The 24047-nt window shown below is 44.5% G+C and overlaps 1 pseudogene across 1 annotated transcript; it reads right to left on the bottom strand.

Annotated features, from left to right (window-relative positions):
• Positions 1–17348: 17348 nt before the first annotated feature.
• On the bottom strand, positions 17349–22693 carry LOC147703589 (up-regulator of cell proliferation pseudogene; annotated as a pseudogene). Its single transcript, XR_015297586.1, has one exon. The product of XR_015297586.1 is annotated as an up-regulator of cell proliferation pseudogene (transcript).
• Between the last annotated feature and the right edge of the window lie 1354 nt (positions 22694–24047).

The raw sequence follows: 24047 nt of genomic DNA, 5'->3' as shown, positions 1-24047 counted from the left end.
TTACCAGTTGCTTTGAAATATATGTGCCTTTATGCACACAACAGAGAATTGTTTAACTAACCTAGAGTCATTTTTGCATACTGCTGGACTTGTTTTTATCATGCACTATGTAAGTATTTTTACCTTGATGCAAGAAAGTTGGATTGTTTTACAAAACATGCTTGATTTCTGTTTATTGCTGGACTGGTGATTGCTTCATTATGCACTTGGGAAGTATTTGCACTTCTCTTTTGCTCTACCAACTACAGTTTGTATAGATTCTGTCATTAGGTACTTGCTGATATGGTTTGTTTTTATTCTACATATGGTGTTATTTATGGTGTTGCTTGCACTTGTCTGTAATACGTGTGCCTTAAATCTTGTATTTAGCCGCTACAGAAAGGATACATTCAGACAAATATCTACATCAATGTTCTGAAGCATCCAAACAGTTTTCATCTTCAGCCTGCCTGTTTTGTAATGCTAACTAATAAAGACATGATGGTAGAAATTGAAATTGCTTCCTCAGTTCAAAGTATTATCATTCACAACCCTCAAGTTTCGTTACGCCACTGGTTGAAGGCTGTAAGATATTTCAGCCAGTGGTCGATCTTGGGGGTGTGATTAGGTGGAGCGATGAGAAGGAATTCAGTTTTGTAAGTGATGAACATGAGGTGGTTGTCAGACAGTTTTGAGTCTCCAAAAGGGTAGAGTTGAGTGAGATGAAGTCTTCAGGGGAGGTGATTTTCAGAAAGTTGAGTGTCATCGCATACATATGGAAGAGGATGTTAGCGGGGTTCAGAGCATTTGCCAAAGGTTCTAGGAATACATTGAAGAGCATTGGTGATGGTGTCAACCTCTGAGGAACCCCTATAGAAACTGAGGACTGGGATAGGGATTGCTTTGTCTTTACTTTTTGTGATCTGTTATCGAGGAAGGAAGTAAACCATTGCAATACCAGACCTGAAAAGCTCTTCCTGTGTTCAAGAATGGCTAAGAGATTGTTGTGGTTAACAGTGTCAAAAGCTAAAGAAAGTTCAAGGAGGATCAGGAGGCATGCTTCGTTCTGGTCTAGCATTATCGAGATGACATCCATAATATGAGGGAGAGCGGATTCTTTGCTGTGGCCTTTCCGAAATCCGGGTTGATGTTGGTCCAGAAGTTGGAAATACACCATGTGTGCACAGTATTGCATCTGCATGCCTTTTTTCCACCAGTTTAGCCAGCGTGGGGATGGTGGAGACAGGCCGGAAGTTAGTGAGATCAGATCTGTCTGCATTAGGTTTTTTTAGAATGGGGGAGACCTGCGCTACTTTTAAGAGGTCCGGGATCGTGCCTTGCGATAGCGAGGCATTGAAAATCTGTGTCCATAGGGGGAGGATGGTATCTTTGATATCTTTGAAGAAGGGTAGAGGTAGCGGGTCGGTGAAAGGACTAGATGGGTTGATCACCCGCAGAGTGTTGTAAATATCTCTTTTGCTGAGGGGAGTAAAGGATATCCAGGAGGTGTTGTTCTTGGTTCCAATACTGGAAGGACTGAGCCACTCATGGTGAGCTGGAGCAGCCCTCCCTGATGATGGGATAATAGCCCTCTTTGCCACTAGGTCAATGTTGATGCTTTTTGTTTTCTCAGTGAAGGAGACCAACTTCTCGCATGATGGAAGGCCATCACCAAGGTCAGAGCTGTTGGGTGTCTTGCCTCCCCAAGGGGACCTGCCCCCCTTGGGACCTGCCAAGGGGGGCAGGTCCCAACTAAACCCCAATTATGGTTGTTTTACTATCCTTTCTTCCTTGCACTAGGGACCAGTCCACCCACCCTGTGCCTGTGTTGCTTCGGGTCTCGGAACAATGGCCAACGAGAGCGCACAACGGAAGCAGAGGAAACACCTTAAATTAGACCTCACAGAAATGACACAATGGGGATGGGGCAAATGGAGGCCCATTTCCTAACAAGTGGCAGAGGAGACTGCCCTCTTCACAGGACGGTAGCTCTCATTTATGAAACAGGTGGAGTGGCACTGGGGTCCATGATTGAGAGGGGTCCACTGCATCACAGTTCTGACTGTCATACTTTACAAAAGAGGCAGCTCATTATCCTTGCAAGCATTAGGGCTGAGGACACTTGCTGTAAAGAAGCAGACAACACGTGGGAGCTCCTTTCAATTATGTTTCCAGATTTATTAATGGCCAGGCAGGAGTAGTAGATTGCTACTCAGTGACATAGCTGTCATTAGTGCAGCAGTTGAAGTTGAACTGGGGGGGAAGAGGCTTGCGAGGGGCTCAAATCACCCAAATTTGGGAAGTAGTATTTTTTGTCAATTTCAACTTTAATGTATTTGCTCTTTTCCATTTATTGTTGATTATTAGCAGCAAAAAAGCACCCCTGAAAATGATCTCATAAGCACCCCTCTCCCCTCCAGCCCCTCAATTTATGCCATGAAGTTTTAGTGGGGGCCCGACTTCAAAACATTTTGCTTAAGGGGGGGCTCAGAGCAAAAAAGGTTGAAGACCACTGACATAGGGGATAAGGAGGGTTATGAGGGGGTGAGGAGGGTTATGAGGGATTGGGGACAAACATCGACCGGCTGGATACAACATCCAATGCAGGCGCAAATGTAGTCTTACTTCCAGTATGGCTGTGCAATTACACCATGGGCGTTGACCATCTTTGTTAGTACACAGTCTAGTGGCCCCCCGGATGACTAAGAGCTTCCGGGTTACTATATCTAGATCCCCGTGAGACATGTGTTAATATATAGTCTCCGGTGATTGGCAGTAGGTGATTCACCAGGAGGAGAGCTTTGACAAAGTAAGTCCTATCGGGCTCTTACGCTCCCACGTACGATACTTATTGGGCATTACGAGTCTCCTTTCGTTTTTTAAGGATGCACACGGGACACCGGGAGACAACCCGTCTCCTTGGTCTTTCTTTCCTATATATATATATATATATTTTTTTTTACAGGTATTTCCAGGTACATCCACGATCAGTATTATATCCCATTTTCTGTTGGGTGTGACTACAAGCCACTCTACCCCTACAGACCATGAGGCAGAACCTTGCCCATAATAAAGTATGTCTACACAAAAGGAATGTAATTATGTGTTGTAAGTCACGTGGTGTCTTTTTTCAAAAGTGTTTAGTTGTTTTTTTCAGTATTTACATTTATTTTTCACATCGTCATGGACATCAGGTGTGATATTGTTCTCCACGTTTAATGACCAATTAACATAAATGATATGGACACTCACTATAGCGGAGCACATTAATCGAGGCAAGCTGCCACATTTGTATATTTACCTTCCGTTTAATGCTAGTGAAAGATGACCCAAGTCCTCTTTATTTTTATGGTCGCCTGTGCTGATCCTTATGAGACTTGTTTCCCTAGGGGCCGGTAAAGGTGGCCATCTTGAAGAGATTTCCACAGCAAATGGAAAGGAAAGAAGGCAAAATGGACTCCAGGCCAGGATCGCTTTGCAGCTGTCACTATCGACCGGACCGGATCCAGACCCTGTCAATGGCAGCGCACAACAAACACCGAAGATCGAATAACAGAGAAAGTCACGCAGGACGCCAGCACCACCGCTCAGCTACATCGCGGGTGAGCTGGATCTCTCCCCCGAAGCCAAGCCTACTGGCTAGACTGTAGCCGCTGCACCTCAAAGTAAGACCAAGGGTGCCCAGCGATCTCCGACCGCGCAGTGGTAGCGCTAAGCCTCACAGACAGATCCAGCCCTGTGCAGGCTCTGATGTGACTGGGCATCCTTCTGACCGCGGCCAGAACTAGTAATTAGGCCGTCCGACGAGGAGATGGAGCAATTTGGTGAAAACTCCACCGAGACCGGAACAAATGCGCTGATAATGCAGAGGCTCCGTTCATGGAGAGAATTGGTGCGGGCTGATAATACCGCAGCACCTCTTCACCGTGCTGGAGCCGGATCCCTCAGGAGGGACCTCTCTTCAGCATGCTTCCAGTCTTCAGGGAAGAAGTCTGAGATGATAGAGGTGTTCAGGACCTTCTTGAGTTTGTTGCTAATCATCTTGCTCCAGAGGTTGAAGATGCGGTGGGGGCATCAGTCAGAGTGCATAATGGAGCTTTTGACTTGAGTTCAGAAAGTCCTAATGAGTGAGCAGGTGTTCAGGGTTCATATTTGTGGGTCTGAGCAGGCAGTTGCCATCAGTGGAGGGGGGTTTGAAGTTTTCATGGATGACTGAGATCTTGTCATGGAAGAAGTCCACTAGGGTGTCACACAGTTCTTGAGAGGGTGTCATCGTCGTTCTCGGAGGCTCCAGGGTTGGAAAACTCCTTCATTATGGCAAAGAGCTCCTTGCTGCAGGTTGTGCTGGTTTCTATGCGGTCTGCTAGGGTGTTCTTTTTTTCTTTCAGGAGGCAGTGGTACTGGTTTAGTGCTGTCTTGAAGGTGGCATGGTAGCTTGCCTCTGCTGTGCACCACTTCCTTTCTAGTGGTCAGCAGTTGCATTTGGCACATTTCAGCTCTGTGGTGAACCAACTGGCTCTTCTGGCAGGTCCTTTTTGATTTGGCAGCTAGGTGGGGTAACTGTGTCGAAGCATTCTGTGATCCACTGGGAGAGGTTTTTTGCAGCTTGTTCCGGGAGGAAGTTATGTATGGGAGGTGGGAGCGGAAGGCGTTGGTCCACTGGTTTTTGGGTCCCTTTTTCCAGACTCTGCAAGTAGAACTAGGGGGCATGGTGTCAGTGTTGGTAGGTCCTGAGATGGTGAAGTGGATGCTGAAGTGGTCAGTCCAGGGGAGCTGTGAGATGTGGTTATACTTGACTGTCACTAAACGTGAAAATGGGGTCAAAGTGTGTCCTGCAATGTGGGTAGGGTCAGTGACTTGTTGCTTGAGACCGGTGTGGTCATGCTTTCAAAGATTTCAGCTGCGTTGGTGTCTCTGGGATTGTCGAGGTGGAATTGAGATCTCCTAGAAAGATGTAGTGCTCTGAGTTGATGGAGAGTGGGACATCAGGGATGATATTGTAGAAGCTCTGGCATGGTCCTGGTGGTCTGTAGATGAGGGTGACTGATGGTGTTTTTTCTGTCTGTGTGGAGGTGGAAGTTGAGATGCTTCATTGTCTGGGTCAGGTCGTCCGAGGAGGTTGTGCAGCAGATGGTGCTTGTAGAAGATGGCAATTACAGCTCTGTGTTTGTTAACTCTGTCAGTTTGTTACCTTGTAACCTTCGGGGACTGCGTTGTCCGGCACATATGCGGGGTTTAGGCAAGTTTCTGTGATGATGACGTCTGGGGTGCAGGATGTGATTGCGTCTCAAATTTCTGGTGTGTTTGCTTACTGAACATGTGTTGAGTAAGATGCCCTGGAATTGTGCTGTGGCAGTCTCAGTCGGTGTGGTCGATGCAGTCGTGTTTGAGGTGTTTCCAACATTCTTGGTTGCTTCAGTGTAACAGGTGAGGCGGCAGTGGTAGCAGGAGAACAAACCTTTGGTGGTGTGTGGCTATGTGTGGCAGCAGTTATTGTTGATATGCAAAGGATCCAGGGCTTATGGTCTGCAGCTGTGCAGGGGGGAGAGACAGGGATTCTGGTGCTGGGTGTTGTCCAGGCTCGGACAGCCAAAGATGGGCTTGCGTTTGGCGCGCCAGCAGCAGGTGTTTGCACTGCAGTCCAATTAAGTAAAATAGAATAATCTGTATTCAGCAGTAGTCACAGCCATTAACGATAGACATATAAAGTCCGGAGAACTGATTATGGGGGTGACTTCAATGCCACCATGAATACATCCATAGACCGACAACCCCTAGATACACAAGCGGGGCCACCCACGGATTATTAGAATTTGTGGACGCACTTGGATTGCTGGATGTGTGAAGGATCAGGTACCCAGGAGAACGGCGATACACATTTTATTCTGGCATGCATAATAGCCTCTCCAGACTTGACTACATCTTCAAGTTAGCCACAGGGATGCTAGGAATAACAGAGATCAGGCATCTACCCAGGGGTATATCGGACCACTCCCCAGTGCTTATAGCTTATGCACCATTTGCCCCACGAAACCAAAGATTGTTTTCCATTTGCCCTGGGTATCTCAAAAATTGTAAAATAAGTAAAGACCTCATCAAGGCGACAAACTGTTACTTTGAAAAAAGCAATACTCAGTCCCCTCTCCAGCGACCTTGTGGGAGGCATACAAGACGGTACTTCATGGACAGGCAATCTCCTTAATTGTGGGACTTAAGAGAGCGAAAAAAAAACAGATAGGCTAGAACTGAAGGTATCTTTGGCAGAGGAGGCACACATGGCAGACACTACTGAAGAGACGACGCACAGATTGCACCTGGCGCAACAGGAGTATAAATCATACACACGTGAAGAGGTCACTAGTAAACTGACTAGAACACAACACATGGTTTACGAGCAGGGAGACAAAGCGGGCCGACTGTTGGCCTGGTTAGAAAAGAAGGAAAGAGAAAGCAACTGGGTGACTCAGATTAGATTACATGACGGAAAGTTGGTAACTGCACCGCAGCAAATCACTAAAGCGCTGACGACACATTAAAAGACAGTGTACACACCAGTTGTCACTGCAAGTACGATAAAGAACCGCGCATTTCTCCACAACATACACATGCCTGCCTTAGATCCAGATGCAGTAGCAGCTCTGGATGAGGATATTACACCGGAGGAACTTACACAGGCGATTAGAACATTACACACAGGAAAAAAGTGATAGGACCCAACGGGATTCCAGTCGAATTCTATAAACGAGCAGCTCCCCAACTTGTGGCACACCTACTGGCCATGTATGCAGATAGGTTAGACAAAGGACTCCTGCCTAGGGACCAGCGCCTTGCCACCATAGTTGCAATACATAAACCTGGCAAACCGACACAGGAGTGTACATCCTGCAGACCGATCGCCCTACTCAACGTGGAGGCAAAAATACTTGCTAAGACGCTAGCAACTAGGCTGCAACCTCACTTGTTTCCGGTGATTCATCCGGATCAATCTGGATTTATGCCCAACCGCAATACAGCACTTAATCTAAGAAGGCTACACGGCGTGAAAGCATAGATTGACTGTACCAGCGGACGCAGCCATACTGTCGTTAGATGCACGAATGGCATTCGACTTAGTGGAATGGCCCTTCCTTTTCGCAGCCCTTGAAAATCTGGGTTTTGGACCAAAATTCTGTGCGTGGATCCAATTATATATACCTGGCCGATTGCGCAGGTAGTAGCGAATGGCCATATCTCATCCGAATTTCCATTAGGTAGAGGAACCAGGCAGGGATGTCCGTTATCGCCACTTCTATTCGTAATAGTACTCGAACCTCTGGCGGCATGGATTAGGCAGGACCTGGTGATCAGTGGGTTGCGGTGGGCATGTAACTGGGAAGACCATATATCGCTATATGCGGACAACATATCATTATACCTAACGTCCCCAGTTCGCTCCATTAACTGCCTTGTGGATATATGTGCGGCCTATGGGCGAGTATCAGGGTACACCATCAATTGGAAAAAGTCACTTCTTTATATCCTGCACGGCTCCCTTCTGCGGCTCCCACATGGCTGTGCACTTCAGATAGCAACTGATGGCTTTAAATACCTTAGGATATTTGTAACGCATGATCATGCACAATTCAGCACCAAAAACTTGACTCAGCCATTGAAGAGGTTCAAAAGCGCAGTCAAACATTGGCGCAAGCTACCATTGACGCTACTGGGAAAGGCAACCCTCTTCAAAATGATGGCACTTCCCAGATTTCTTTATGCTCTGCAGAATACACTGTTCCCTATCCCCTCTTCGTACTTCAAAGCAATAAATGCGGAACTGACGACATTGTTATGGGACGGGAAAACTCCCCGTATAGCTATGAAAAAGCTCACCAGAAGCTGGTAGGATGGCATGATTGCTCTTCCTGATATAAGAATGTACTATTGGGCTTCCCAGTTGGTGGCTATTAACCAATAGCTCCATGTCCCCCAAGAAAATCCAGCGTTCCGGATGGATAGACACCTCTTGGCCCCGTCAAGGATCATGGGGGCACTCTACAACAAAAGTAAGCGACATACCCTCACAGGCACAACTGCACACGCAATACACATGTGGTTTGAGGTGCAAAGGGCATTAGGCTGGTAAGGGGTGGTCACACAAGCAATGCCGTTATGGGATACAAAGAGAGTGGGGATGCTGCGCAACACCAAAGGCTTTCATAGCTGGGATTTGATAGGAATATCGAAAGTCGGAGATCTGTGGCAAAAGGGAGAGATGGTCATATTTGCCCATCTGCAGGCCACTTGTCGATTAGTGTACAATAAGGAGGGAGCAAATGATCCAGGGGGATCAGTAGGGGCGTGATTACTACTCAAATTAGAGCGGAAGGTCCAGCCTGAGGGTCCTCTAGTGTATGTCCCTACACGTCTGTGCACAAGACTGTACAGCTGACAGAATCATTTAAATGGGAGCTTAGGGGGCATAAAAATTGTAACACCTCACACTGCATATACCTGCTAAAATGCCCTTGTGGTCTTCAATACGTGGGCATGACCACACGCCCCATTAAGACACGCATCACAGAACACCGAAGCAGCTTCCGCTGTAAAAAGGACAATACCAAGATGTGCAGACACTTTATTGAGCTCAAACACACCGCAGACTCCCTGAAGTGGTTAGTCCTAGAAGCAAGTCCCAACTGCTCCAAACAGAGCCTATTTTTGAAAGAACAACGATGGGTACACCGTCTGGCCACAGACAGGGAGGGATTAAATGAGGACATCCCTTGGAGTTCGCTATAAGGTTAGGACCAACATTTTTCCTCCTTGGAACAATGCTCCATCACCACTCCCACTAGGTGTCACTAGGATAAATACTATAAGTGAGACTATACTTTGAAATACTCTAGCCATTCAATAAAAACGGGGGAAGTATACTGATGCCCTGACCCCGTGAGTATATATATGTATATATATATATATATATATATATATATATATATTAACTTCTTAAACCCATAAGCTAATCAGCAACGGGTTTAATTCCCATCAGACACCATTAGGCCCACGTTGTTATGAAATATCCCCTGCCATTTAAAGCGTGTTAATACACCAGTATCTGATTGAAGGCAACCAAGAGTGTTACCAACTACACAGTTGTCCCCTATAACTAGCCACTACAAAATGGCCGCCTTGTTTCCCAACATTACCATGTGACATCCAAATCACTCCCACACCTCCAGCCTCCACCATGAGCGTGGTCACGCCCCAAACACACCGCTTTTAAATTGGGAGTAACGGGACAGCCTGCACCAGCCCGTGCTCGGCGGAATGAGGGGTAGGACACAGGCCTACTACACGGAGAGCAGTAGGTAAGTGGCGCAATTAGGATAACAGGAGTTGGGAAACAGTTAACCGGTAATTAGCAGGGACTGTTAATTTCTCCATAGCCAGCATGGGTTCGCGCTACACGTGCACTATGTAGGACAGCCTTATGAGTCTATTAACCACGAGAGGAGGTTCTCCGGTTTTTCTAGTTTAATCGGCGAGAAAACTATATCGGAGCTCCAGCACACCTCCCGGCAGGGCACACCAGGCTACTGCCCGTGTAATTTCGGGACTAGGGTGTGTTACCACCCACTAACAATGTAAAGGGTTTCTGTCTATTCAAACTTACCGGCAACCGATTCCACCACACAATCAAGGAACTTTAACACATACGGTTGGTTCTTTCCTGATACTACACGCTGCAAACACTGTTTTTAAACTTCCCATTACCCAGCCTACAAACCAGAGGCACCTCTTTTGATGTACAACCCGCCGAGTATTGATGGGGCGAATAATTACGGACCTTTAGGTGAGTTGGGGAATACCTATTCTCTTTATAATGAATTGAATGCTGCTGTATTGTTTTTAATCACTACATCCACCCGCATGCAGCTCCACACCCAATTGCTGCACTTTGAACCCACGCTGCACCACAAGCATGCCACGTGGTTCAACTTTTATACAGTTACATGCTTAACGCGCAAATGCACCACAGAGCATGTCACTATGTATGCACCTGGTCACTATTATTATGTCACTCTTGCTTATAATCAGCCTCTTTTGTTCCCCACTTTAGGCAAGGAACAGCATAATTGAGGTAAAAATTCTTCCCAATTATTGATAATGAGCAACACTATTTGACATAAGTACTCTTTCTTTTGTAGACTATACCATATAGGTCCTGACGAATCGCAAGTCATTGCTACACAGCGAGAAACATGTCGACCGTTTTTATACCTCCTAGCCTAGTCTAGAATAAGGAAACATTACTTTCCAGTTAAGTCTAGTCTAGCTTCACCTTTTTAATTGTAACGAGGGACCACCCGAATAAAGTAGTCTCAGGTACCCTGCGCTACATTTTAACTCACACCCAGGTCTGCAAACCCCTTGGCCCGATACCCACACTTGACACATAGGCAGTTGGATTCAAAAGATCTCCGCTAAAGAGCCCCTCTTTGAGGTGAGCCCGTTGGGAATTGCACCGCCTACCCGACGAGGAGCAACGCCTATGATGAAGCATGCCACCTGCAAGGGTGTGTGAGGCAAACATATCCAACACAATGGATACCCAGTGGGAGGCTAACACCTTTTAACCACCACTTTTCCCTTTGACCAGTGCATCACACTTCCTGTTCTTTTCCGAGGAACAGCCTTGTCAACCTTTTGATCAATACACTTACTGATTAGCACAGACAGAACTATTTTGTTACATGCAGATCAGGCACGCACTTCAGTCCTTACTACCACCGGGAACGCGACCCGAAGAATCCACCCCAATAGAGGATAGGCTTTTAACAGACCATCTCCACAAAAAGGCGATTTCACAGACCTATCGGAAAATAGTGAATAACCGTCCAGACCCCACGACGGCACTAAAGACCAAATGGCAGCTAGAAGTGGGGGACATAGATAAGGCTGATTTGCAGGAGGCGCTTGTGCCCCCTAGAGAGGCTGCAATACCATCAAGACTTAGGTTAGTCCAATTAAAAATCCTACACCGCACGTACTACACCAGGACGCTATTGCATATGATACACCGCATAGACACGCAGCTTTGCCTCAGACAATGTGGAGAAATAGGTACATTTTACCACACTATGTGGCTACGCCCAGAGATAGCACGTTACTGGATGGTGGTGATCCGTACGCTCTCCCAAGTCACGTGGGTCGCAATACTTCCAGACCCGAGATGCTGTCAATATCTGGGAACCCACAGATTTAAACACGGTTGCACAGGACTGGGTAACACTAGGTATGACAGTAGCAAAACGCAACATTGCACAACGTTGGGCATCCAGCCTTAGCTCTACTCTTACTCAATGGTGCATAGATATGGACATGGCGATGATTGCGGCAAAGTCCGTATATATCCATTGAGGGTGCCCCAAAAAATTGACAAAGGTCTGAGGAGGTTGGAACACTTACCGAGTCAACATATGTGAGCCCCCTCCATTGGATGAGTCTGAGTCGGATACTAGTGAAGAAGCACCTGGTACTGTATGATAACTGCGGATCACGCTCTGAGAGTTCACTAGGGTAAACTAGTTTGGCAGGATGTGTCTCATAGGGAAAGAGATAACATTAATGTCTGTACAATATTCCATCTATGTCGGTACATCATGTGAACTATACTGTCAATGTAATACTAAACGAAATGTTAGTAAAAAACGTTAAAAAAAAAAAATCACTCCCGCTGACCAAGTGCCTAATCTGTGAGCATAGTTTGCTATAGCTCCCATTGATTTTTTCATGTCCATTAGCTTCCCCTCCTGCATGGGTTTCCAGTTTAGTTTTGCATCAAATAGGACTCCGTAGGTATTAAAAAGCCAAGCTAAACTGTGGATTCCTGCCTTAAAGGTCTTTGATCTAAATGCTCCTAATTCCATGACATACGGTTTTGTGAAATTAGGCGACAGGTCCAACCCATTCATAAAAGAAACAAACCCATCTATTAGGGAGTGTATGACCATAGGTGTGCGTGCCATCAATACCGCGTCATCCACGTACAGCAGGACCGGCACCGCTCTCCTGCCTATCCTGTGGCTGTCTTTCTGGAACGATATAAAGGAGGATTCTAAACCGTTAATATATAGCGTAAATAAAAAAGGGGCTAAAATGAACCCTTGGCGAACCCCCCTGGTACAATTAAAATAATCAGTGAGACCCCCCTTCTTGAGTGTCTGACTGCAGCAGTGGTATGGGCATCAAGAGTATTAAATACATTTATATTCAATGGCTCAATCCCTAGGGCACCAAGTAAAATCCACAATTTCTTACGGTTCACCCGGTCAAATGCGGAGGCGAGATCCATGAAGCCCAAAAAGAGTGCTCCAGATTGGCCCATCGTATATTTCGAAAATAAAAGATAAAGAATTAAGAACTGTTCTGTAGTTGATTTTCCTGTGCAAAATCCATATAGCACCTCTGAGATAATTTCATTTGTGTAAGCCCAGGTGGAGAGCCTATTTAGTAAAACCTGGTCCAGAAACTTGACTGTGGAGTCAATAAGGAATATGGCGCTGTAACAGTGAGTGCTGTTCCTGTCCCCCTTCTTAAAAATTGGGACGATGGTAGCGGTCGACCATGAGGGTGGCATCACGTTCCTTAAAACGGCATTTAGCACCCTGGTCAAAACCGGAGGCATTAAGTAGGTCCTGGAAGGGGGAGGGGCACTGCGAGGCGGGAGTGGTGTATAGTGGAAAAAACAAGCGGCGGGCAAAGCTGCACACAATAACTGAACAAGTTAATTATCTTTGGTAACATTTTATCTAATGAGGATAATATCTAGCTGTAGATTGCTGATTTTCGAATTTCCCTAGGCGTCATGTCACACTGGATCTGGAAGATTTTTTATGAGCAGTATTCCTGTGAGCCAATAGGTGGAATCAATCGGCTTAACGCGGCGTTGTCGGCACCGGAAGTGATGTACGCGTCACCTATATATGCATCACCTTGGTATGACGTCAGTTTCTTTTCACGCCAGAAGCACAGAGCCATGAAGCGCACTGACAATTCTGTGTCCAAACTATCGCCCTGAAGGGGAAAAGTCCAGACCCTAAAATCTGTACGCTGAACTGCAAAAAATGGATGGGTTGGTAAGGAATCTGCAGCTAGATATTGTCTCAACAAGATAAGGCGTTACCCGAAGGTAAATAATTTGTTCATCTGATAGAGACTTTTTGCTGCAGATGCTTTACCTTTGAATAGATACCAACGCAATACCATCCTCGGTGGTGCGTCTGCAGACAAATTTAAGCTTGGAAGTCTTGCGGGACCGAACAAGCAAAATACCCATCCCTAAGGACCGAACAGTCCAGGCAGTACTGCTTGGTAAACGTGCGCAGGGAAGCCCATGCTGCTCCCTGGCAGGTGTCCAGGACTGCGACGCCATGTGTTAATGCAGTGGTCACAGTTTGAGCTGTGTTGGAATGGGGTCATAAAGATTCAGGAGGTTGCTTCTTTGCCAATGTGTAGCAGATCTAGATGCAGTGAACAAACCATCGAAAGAAGTTTCTGCACCGCCCGACCTTTCTTTGCACCAACATAACCCAAGAAGAGTTGGTCGTCCACCCCGAACTCTTGTGTGCGGTCAAGTTAGAACGACAACGCTCTTTTTGCGTCCTGGCGATGGAGTCACTCTTCTTCTTTAGAGGGATGTGGACTAGCGTAGAAGGCGGGTAAGGTGACAGATTGGCCCACATGAAATGGACCACTTTCTGCAGGACAGAGGCCCTGGTGTAAAGCACTAATTTATCCGGATAAACTGATAAGAATGGAGGCTTGGGAGATAAAGCCTTCAGCGCACTCACCCTTCATGCTGATGTAATCGCCACGAGAAAGACTGTTTTGATAGTGAGCAGCCTGAGGGCAAAATTGTGAAGAGGCTCGAAAGGAGCACACATCAAGAATGTGAGGACCAAAATAAGGTCCGACTAAGGCATAATAAAAGGAGAAGGGGGAACAAGTGTATAAGGCCCTTCAAAAATGACTTTTGGTCAGGCAGCCACAAGAAGGCAGAGAGAGCAGAAAGATAAGCCTTCAGAGTGCCCAAGCAGAGCCCTTCTGAGCAAGGGTAAGAATAAAAAATAAAATATCAGAAAGGGAGGTAGAAAGTGGGTCAATGGATTTTCTATACAATATGATACAAATCGCTTCTAGTGGCAGGCGTGTACCCTTTTGGTGGAGGGACGCCTGGCTGCATGAATAACATTGCAGACTCCAGGAAGAAGGTCGAAAGTTATCAAATGCCACCAATCAATCTCCATGAAAGAAGTTGGTGAATTGACAGGTAGGGTAGAGGACCCTCCACTGCTGCAGCAACAGAAGATCAACCCAAAGGGGCAGGCTGATCCGAGAAGCGACCCTCATGTTCAGAAGCTCGGAATACCAGGCTCTCCATGCCCAATTCAGAGCCATAAGGATGACCTGGGCCCAGTTGTTCCTGATCTTCTTGAGAACTCTGGGTAGGAGTGGTATGGGCAAAAAGGTGTATGGGAGGCCTGAGCTCCACTCGAGACAAAAATCTCAGAGTAAGAGCTGCCTTGGAAATTCCAGCAAGCAAAACTGCTGAAATTGCGCATTCTCTGCAGAGGCGAACAGATCTAACCAAGTATTTCTCTCTCCACTACTAAAAGAGAAGGTGGAGGCGCAATTTGTGATCAGCTAGGCATCAACGGCTAAGATTGTCTGCTATGGTATTTAGAAAACCTGCCAGGTGTTGAACCACAAGGGATATACGCTGCTGTTCCAGCCAAGTTCATAGACGCAGGGCCTCTTGACAGAGGGTCCACCATCCCACTTGACCCTGTTTTTTGCAGGTCCACATGGCGGAGGTGGTGTCTGTGAACACCTGCACTAGCCTTTCCTTTATGGAGAGTAGAAAGGCTTTCAATAAGTCAGATCGCACAGAGCTCCAGCATGTTGATGTGGAGTCCGGATTCTGCCGGAGACCAGAGCTCTCTGATCTCCACCTCTCCCATGTGACCAGATCCATGGGGTCCCCTTGGAGCAAGAATGGCCGGCACAGAACCAGTTGGGGGCCTCTAACCAAGCAGGACCAGAAGGCACGCCGGAGGTGTCGGGCAGCTCAAAAATGAGACGCATGGCCTCATATAACTCTTTAATTTGAGCAGGGGTTGCTTTGGCTACCGGAAAACTGGGGAAGCGAGGAGTCAGCCAGGCTCTGAGGAACCAAGCCTTAAACGCCAATGTTCCTCGTCACGTCAGCCGACGGATGAGAAGAAGTCAAAGCACACTCCAACTTCTTGTGCCTCTTACCAGTGTCCTGACAATTTAGAGTGTGATAAAGAGGACTTTGGACTTCTGAAATGGTCCCGAGACCATTCTCTTGAGCGACAGCGTGATTTCCGCATAGTCACACGCCAGTCTACTGACAGCTTCAGGAACTACTCCCTCACAGCCTTTGGCATCATGACCCGGCAGTCAGAGCATGACTGGAAGTTGTGGTCATTCTCAAGACACTGCAAACACATGAGGTGCAGGTCTGTCACCCAAATGGCACAGTGACAGGTGCCACAGGGTTTAAAACCAGTCTTCCTCGATGACATCCTCGACACATCAGTAGGAAAAAAATCTCAAAAAAGGTTGACAAAATCTCATAAAAATCCTGTCATAAATATACATAGGGGTAGCTCTTCTCTCAGATCAGTGCTAACTGGGGCAGAAAAAAATAAACTTACGTCAGCGCGCCAAGGTGGAGCCTATATAGTGGAGATGGATGTCACTTATGGCACCGACGTTGTGCAGAACCGACCGACACCACCTACTGGTGCGCAGGGGTACTGCTCACCAAAAATCTTTGGGATACAGTTTAATGTCTGGGGAAATTCAAAGGTAAGGAATCTGTGGCTAGAAGTCCCTATCAGATAACAGTCAATAGCCAGGAGGCACAAAATAAAGAAAACAGCAAAGATAAAAGGCAAAACAACAAGCACAGGAGATACCAGCAGGGATTACAGGCATGGATAATAGTTAAAGGCAAAATATAAACTAACAGCAAGATAAAAGGCAAAATTTACAAGCACAGGAGATATTGGGCACGAGAAAACAAGACTAAAGGCAAAACTAGCAGGTATGGATTACAGATAGCAGGCACAGACCACAATCGATAGGCACAAAGTTTTCAGTGACAAAACAATAGCAAAGGCAGGCAGAGTATGACACAGGAGGCGGAGGGCAGCTGGCAGAATCTAAAAACAGAACTTTGGCAGGGAGGAGGAGCTGGCACAGTGACCTGCTCCTGGTGCAGATCTCTCCACTTTAATTAAGTAAACTAAATAATTGTTTAAAAGGGTCAAATGAAATACAACCTATTAAGAAAAATAGCCTGCTTTGCTCTCAAAATCATGACTCTTATTAATAAGTGCAGGAGGAGTCTAATACTTGTTACAGAGTTGCAGTGGGCATTCTTTTAATTCTGCAAGCTCCATATAATGTTTTATTTAATGTTTAATTTATTCTCAACTTAAGAAGTTTTCGTATTAATAAGGTACCATCTGGTCTATATTTTTACCGGTGCTAGCAGAAGACAGATGCACCTGCTGCTGGCAAAATGAGAGAAATTCACACTTGCATTCTGTCACAGTGCTAACCTCGCACTGTAATCTGTTAAAGGAGAATCTATTACAAAAAGAATGCGGTTTATCACAACTGCATTAAGGGTGTTTTATTATTAGTGAAACCAATTATAATTATTGCCTATTAAAGTACTCTAACCATACTATTGGAAAAAAAGTATGGCTACATGGCCAAAGCAGCGGCAAAGCATGCTGTTGATGTCTCATGTATGGGGTTACTATTATAGCCTTATAGACCGCCGTAGCCGGCTATACCGGCTAATAAAGGCCCGCTGAATCGTTAAAGGCCCGAGCCGAAGGCGAGGGACTTTTACGAGACAGCAGGACTTTAATTGCCGGTATAGCTCTGCTACGAAGGGCTATAAGGCTATTAGAACATTCTGCCACTAGAGGGCAGAATGTTCTAACAAATTAAACAAAGGGTTCTCGAAGCTCGAGGGGATATAAATCCCCTCGAGCTTCGAGAAGCCTTTGTAGACCATTGGAATGTTGCTCTGCGGGCCTTAACCGGCCTGTAGAAGCAGGGAGCACTCCATTGTCTGCAATGGAGCTCCCAACATTCCAATGTTCTAATCTAGGTTAAATGTTTACCCTCTATTAGGAAATCACATTATCATACCCTATCCCTACTAAAGACTTGAAAAGTAACAGCCGTCTTGACAATTCCGACTAAAAAAGTCAAAAAAGCAGATTCAGATTAACTAAGGTCTGGCATCCCTATTTTAGTTAAAGAAAGGCATTAACACAGACTAATGTATTTTTAATGTATTTACATACTCCGGGTATTATGGACCACAGCATACAATTTGAACAAAATTACTTCTCACGGCACCTCTAGCAATCTAACTGATAAAATCAACAATTTGACATTTAAGTAGCATCACTGCTAAGAGGTTTACACAACTAGTAAATGCACTTTTTGAAATGTATTACAAAACAGGGAATAATCCAGGAGATAAAATGTTTGGAGAGGAAAGGACATCAATTTTACTCTTTACTGGTTAAAGCCTTATTCAAATGTATCAGCTTTCCCCCCCAGAGTCCATGCAATGAAATAAAAGTCTGTGTGTCTTCTCTCCAGTTGATCTTCATCTAAAGTGGAGAGGACTGTCATGATACTTGTTTAGAACTACCAATTCAGCAATCGCTTGAAGGAATGTAGAAGGAGCATAATGCCAGATGCCTCAGGCAATGTATACAAATTCGAATGTAAAAACACCAATATGTTCGATGACTTGTAATACAGAAAAACAATCACGCTTTTTTCGACCTGCTGAAATTCAATATGTTATAAAGATTTCAACCATATGTCCAAAAAGAACCAGCAACCTTTCTATAATGATCCACTATTATGTAACATTACAAGGGTGATTTCTTACTTTGCTTTTACTTCACAAGGAACACTTCCTTGATGCTTTTCTGTGCTTGCTTAATTGTAATTTCTTCCCAGCCAACTGGAAGTTTAGCTGGGAGAGCAGAGTAGAAGTCAGCAAACTTTTTGTTGAACTGCTTAAAAATGAACTTCCAGTAATCGGAGGCATCAATACTAGCATCAGGCTGAATGCACCAATCTGGAAAATACACCCGGTAGTCCTTGTAGGGACGCCACTGAAATAGTGTGGCTAAATTTCTGAATGACGTGTTAGAAACCACATCAGAGGAGCACAGGGAAAACACAAGATCACGTGTAGACTCAAAATGGACACCACCTAGACCCTGTGGGCGATGCACTGAGGCAAAGTGCTCCTTGTGTTCCTTCCCTCCTGCTTCACAAGGGGCTTTACAAAATGGGCACTGCTTGGCACATCCAAATATTTTTCTAAACAGTTCATCCTGAGGCTTGTAAGGTAAACGGTCAAGTTTTTCTCTAATGACTGAATGTTTTCGTTCTATCAGGATATGTTGTTCGAGCTCAGTAAGGAAAAAACAAATGTCCTCAGAAAACTGATCGATGTTTGCAGAGTTTTGGAATAGAATCACTTCCAAGCTGCCCTTTGGGATTAAAAGTTCCTTCTGCAATGTTCTGCAAAACACTTCTAAAAATTCTGAGACAGTTTCATGTCGTTTCTCTCTCACAGACTGAATTACTTCTCGAACCTGCTTTGTTATTGTAGAAAGGATACTTGTTTCAAGCATGTTCAAACTGCCCATTTTACTGCAGTGATTTCTGATGTGTTCAAATATATATTGTTTAACAAACCCTTCATAATTACAAATGTATTCTCTGTATCTTTCAAATGAATTTTTTTCCAAAAGATTGTAGAGCAGGTCAAACTGAAAAAATGTCCGGCTACTGTATTTAAATGAGTGTCCATGATGGAGAATATCTTCTACAATCTCCAAGCCAAGTCTTCTTTCAATGTAATCATTTAGAGCTGGTTTCAAGCACTGTTCACAAAAATCCTTAGCCCTCTTCCGACATTCATCCTTTCTCAGATAAAGGTCTTTAAAAGTTGAGAAATACTGTGATTTAAAATTCTCCAGACAGGACTGAGGATCATTTTCTCTGACAAAATTTTTGTGCATCTTCTGAAAGACTTTGGCGGCATTACCCAAAATGTGAAGCTTCAGCTCTACCTCAAAATGAGGGGTGGTGGAAAGACTTTGAAAATCGTCACTATGTAGACTTTGATTGATCATATGCAACAGCTCCATACAATAAGTTCCATCATAGTCCACCTTTGAAATCACTTTACCTTCAACATAACTACTGCATTTGTTAACCAATGTTTTAGAAAGCTCATCGGCTCTGCGTGAGCATTCATGAGTGAACATTTCTTTTAAACCTCTAGCGTGGTACCACGGTAAGTCAAAATACTCTGGTTTCATTTTAAAATTAATTTTTGCACAACTGACTAAATTTTGGGCATTCTGGAAAACCTGATTGCCAAAACTACCCAGACTGCTTAAGTCCTTCATCAGATGACAAAGCATGTCTTGAGAAATCTGGCGTTGCTCCATTTTATTGAGTTGTAAGTCAGTTATTGTTTGTGTCCACATGCTTCCAAATTCACTTTCTAACTCCTCATCACTTAACTCACAATTTCGCTCTCGACAGTGTTCTAAGAGGCTGACAACTTTGCCTTCAATCACTTTAATATATTTGGCTTGTAAAGTCTCAATCTTGTACTTACTTTTTTGAATGCGAATTGCCTCTTCAAATTTACTAAACAAGTAACCTTCAAGTTCATTTTTCAAAGATTTAGAACTCCGGATAAAATCTTCTCTGTATTTTTCTATTAGATGGATATTCTGTGCCCCACTATCAAAATGTTTCTGCACATAAGACACCAATTTCTGTTCTCCGCACTCCAATTCCTGAAAGGCCTCTCTTTTCAATTTGTTGTAGGTATTTATATCAAGTTCACTTGAAGCTTGATTGTAAATTACTGTTTCTGTCTTGGACACCCAGAGATGCATTTCTTTGCGGAAGGCCCATTCCCACTCGCTGAACTTAATAGACAGCTGGTTGTAAGCTTCAGCCACAAGGCTGTTTCTGAAGCTAAAGATAAAGTTCTCATGTTTAACTGCATTCCACAAGCTCTTTAGCCATTCCATGAAAGCTGTGATATCTTTGTAATTTCTATTGGCTGAACGGGTTTGTATAAATTTAAATAAGTACTTCTTCAACTCAAGAACATTTTCACTGTACCCTCGGTTCACGGGGGCCATTGGTGGAACACCATGCCATAAACCAGGGATATACCAATTGTGTTTCTCCGGATCATACTCCATGATATCAGAGAATGCTATCTCCCTGCTCTGTTTCTCCATCTTTGCTGCTACTTTAGTCATTTCGTTCAGCTGCTCCAACAGATGTTTCCTGTCTCTCATGTTTTGCTCATAAGCAGACACATCACTGACGTTCTGGTGCACAAACTGACAATTCGGATTTTGACCAATTTCCTCCATCCTAAGAAAAGCATGGACAACAATTTGCAGGATATCTTTCATTTCAGTGGCATTTTCCATGGCTACATTAACAATTGTAATATCGCTTAGCCCAATGACAATTGTTGCCAGTTCATTGTCATGTGCATAGCTGTCCTCTAGTGTAGCCAGCTCTGGGGCTTTCAAGCCTTCGGTGTCAATGACCAGAATAAAATCACAGCCAAGTGTCTTCTTTAGATTGTCTTTCACTTTAATAAGCAGCATGAAGGCCCCTCGTGTGCATCTGCCACTGCTCACGGAAAACTGGAGGCCAAACATTGTGTTCAGAAGCGTGGATTTGCCCGTGCTCTGCACTCCCAGCACAGTTACAACAATCATTCGACACTGTCCCTTCACTTTGGTGTTCAGCTCGGTCAGGACATCTGTTATCCACTTTAAGGGAATGTTTGAGGCATCTCCGTCAATCAGCTCAAGGGGAAACCCTTCCAGAAGGAGATCAGCAGCAATGCTTGGTAGATGAACGAACTGTCTGTTTCTGCGCCTCGAATGTTTTACAATGGAACATTCTGCCTCATAATACTGTCCCAACTCGCGCATAAAGTGCTCCAGCCCGAGTGAGCTGGCAGATATTTTTCTATCTAGTTCTGCTAACTGGGAAGGGTCATTTAGAGAATTGGACAGCTCTTTATACTCAGTTCTCAGTCGAGAAAGGTTTTTTCTAGCAATGTGGTCCAGATTCAGTTTCATCCACTTCAGGAAATAGTGTTTCTCGATTTTTGAAAGCTGTCCTATTGCAGAAATGAATTTAATCATGCCATCAGTGAGGTCACATTTATTCTGCTGCCTGCGTAGCTCTAATATCTCTTTCCTTAGCTGAGACTTGTACATCTCTGGTGGGGTGTCCCCTTGACTCCTTAGTCTGCAGCACTCTTTCTCTGCTTTTGCCAATCTCTTCCAGAGGTCCCCCTGTAATCTCATCATTTCCTTCTTGTACTCAACCACATCATTGATCTCTGCTGTAATTTCTTTGGCATGCTTACTTGCATTCTGGCATTCCACACCGTACTCATCTACACAGATTCCCATCTGCTGAGCAATGACGGCCATGCTCTCAATAGTCACAGGGTAGGGGGGGTCTACAACACTTCCAAGCATGGTTGACTGTAGTTTCTTTACAAACTCAGCATCGTTCATGGCTTTGCCTTTCATTAGCAGGCTGCATTTGCTAAGCTTCAGTGCAGGGGCTAGTTTATTGAGGACTATTAAGGTGTCATTAGGTCCATCTGTCAAGGGATGTAGGATGAAGTAGTATTTTGGGTTTGGTTTCTTAAGAGAGAGCAATAATGCAAGTTGTTTCTCACTTATGTGCTCAACAAATATAAATACAGCACATGAAATCTCACATAAGAAGCTGAACTGCAACCAGTGAGATTCAATGTCTCCACGTAGATTTGTAACAGCTACAGGTTCTGGAAAGAGATCAGAGTTCTCCCTTCCTCCAGGAAAGTACCATGCTATCTCCACGAGCCCACTTGATATTTTCCTTGCAACATTCCCAGATTCCATGTCTCTGTGGATAAAGTAGTCATGGTGCTGCTGCCGGGGGCTGAGCAACTCATTCAGAATTTTGGATTTTGATAGGCTGCAGCTCCCTAGACGTACAAAGGACACAGTGGGCATAGGTGTGAGCACCAGGCTTTCTTCCATAAACCCTTTAATATCTCTCAGTGAGTGGGGCCTCCATTTTCTCACAATATCCCTCATGGCCCACAGCATGAATGTGCACTGGGTTCCATCACATGGTGGCAGCAATAAGGGAAGAGCAAACTGGCACATAGACATTTTTTGCATAAGTTCCTGCTGCAAAAAGCTGTCTGAGCACAAGAAGAGGACACAGAGGGCATCCAAGGGGTTGATGGAATGTTGGGTGTCTTCCGTGTTCAAACAAAATATTGCTTCATCTGCACTCTGTCCAATGTTCTGCACACAGGCTACTTCATCATTGGCCGTAGGCTTGCAAAGACTTGTGTTTCTTGCTGTAACATTCAAAGCCATGATCCCTCTCAGTACATGCCAAGGTACATCTTCTAAAGTCTCGAGATTTGTGGCATTTAAGGTTTCCTGTCCAATTTCAAGGACATCCCGAAGTGAGAGATTGGCTGTTTTGTAGGCGTCCATTTTCATAAGAGACAGAATATCCAAAAACGCTTTTCTTCTCCCTGTGAAATACATACAAAAAATATCAGATTATGCTTAAAAAAAAATAATCAAGCATGCATTACAAACCGTTTACAGTAGACAGTGTCAATAATCTCAAGTTTTGCCTTAGCAATTATCATGAAGGGAAAAACTGATACAATAAATTAAAAAATATTTCGAGAAGCTTAGGCAAAGCCAATTGATCTATTTTACAAGTCAAAATGGTTCTTCAATCAGCTGCAAGTTTATGTGATAGTGTGGATGGCTGAGTGGGCGGCTGCAATAGTGAATCTATAGTCGGATGGGAGTGTGTACATGGTTGGATGAAGAACTAGAAACCGTACATATGGATGAGTATAGGGATAGTGAGGTCCTATATGAATGAATTGCTGAATGAGCGAGTGCTTCAATAGATTGCTGAATGAACTGGCAAGTGCATGAATTGATGCAAACAGGTAACACCACTCTAACAGGCCTTGGCCTGGGACAGAAATAGCAACAGTATTAAAGAAATGCCAAGAATTATGCATGTGCAAGAATTCCATCAGGGGCTTGGCAGCCAATAATGGCAATTGCATATTTATATAACGTATACCAAGGTTAAGCATAATTAAGCATTATGCAAAAAGAGTATAACTATTTCAAACGTTGCTACACTATGTCAAGAATTACCAACATTATGCCATCAAAAACACTGTGCAAAGGTGGGCACTACTGTGACAAGAATGCCCACAATTAATCCAGAATTCCAATTAATATACATGTTATGAATGTTCAGAATTGCACCTGCAATCATTAATGCATGCACGGATTGGAGCCATCACTCATTAATCCTAACTGCATTTAGGTCCTGGGAAGGTGCCTCATGTCATTTACATAAACATGAACTTGTGCACGCTTTCCAGTATATGCATGTACATGAACAAACCCTTCGTTTTACCAAGATGTTGTGACAAACTTGTGGCTATCTTGCTTCTAGAAAGGCGAGTAAATGGCAGTCTGTTTTTCTAATAAGAGTAGTCTCTAATAGATGGATCATTTTTTGCATCTAGGCTCCAACATCAACTTTGGAATATGGCTACCTTACAACACTTTCACTTCCTTTTTTTTATCTACACTTTACCTAAACATTTGGGTTTCTGGCCTAGCAACTTGACCTGGAGTGCGCTTCTTCAAGTGTATTATTTTCATACCAGTGCGCATAAATCTAAGATATCCTTCGTTTTTTTCTTCATTGTCATTTGCTTATAACACTATCATTGTGTCATTCTCATTATTTTCCCATTGTTGGGTATTCCAGATAATGTTGTCCCATGGGTCCAGTTCAATTCAATGTTTCCTATCGATTTCTAAGAAAGC

The sequence above is a fragment of the Lissotriton vulgaris genome, chromosome 7, assembly GCF_964263255.1.
Source record: "Lissotriton vulgaris chromosome 7, aLisVul1.2, whole genome shotgun sequence".
NCBI classification, from domain to species: domain Eukaryota; kingdom Metazoa; phylum Chordata; class Amphibia; order Caudata; family Salamandridae; genus Lissotriton; species Lissotriton vulgaris.
Note: the sequence above shows the minus strand (reverse complement) of the source record. Positions and strands in the feature narration are given on the sequence as shown.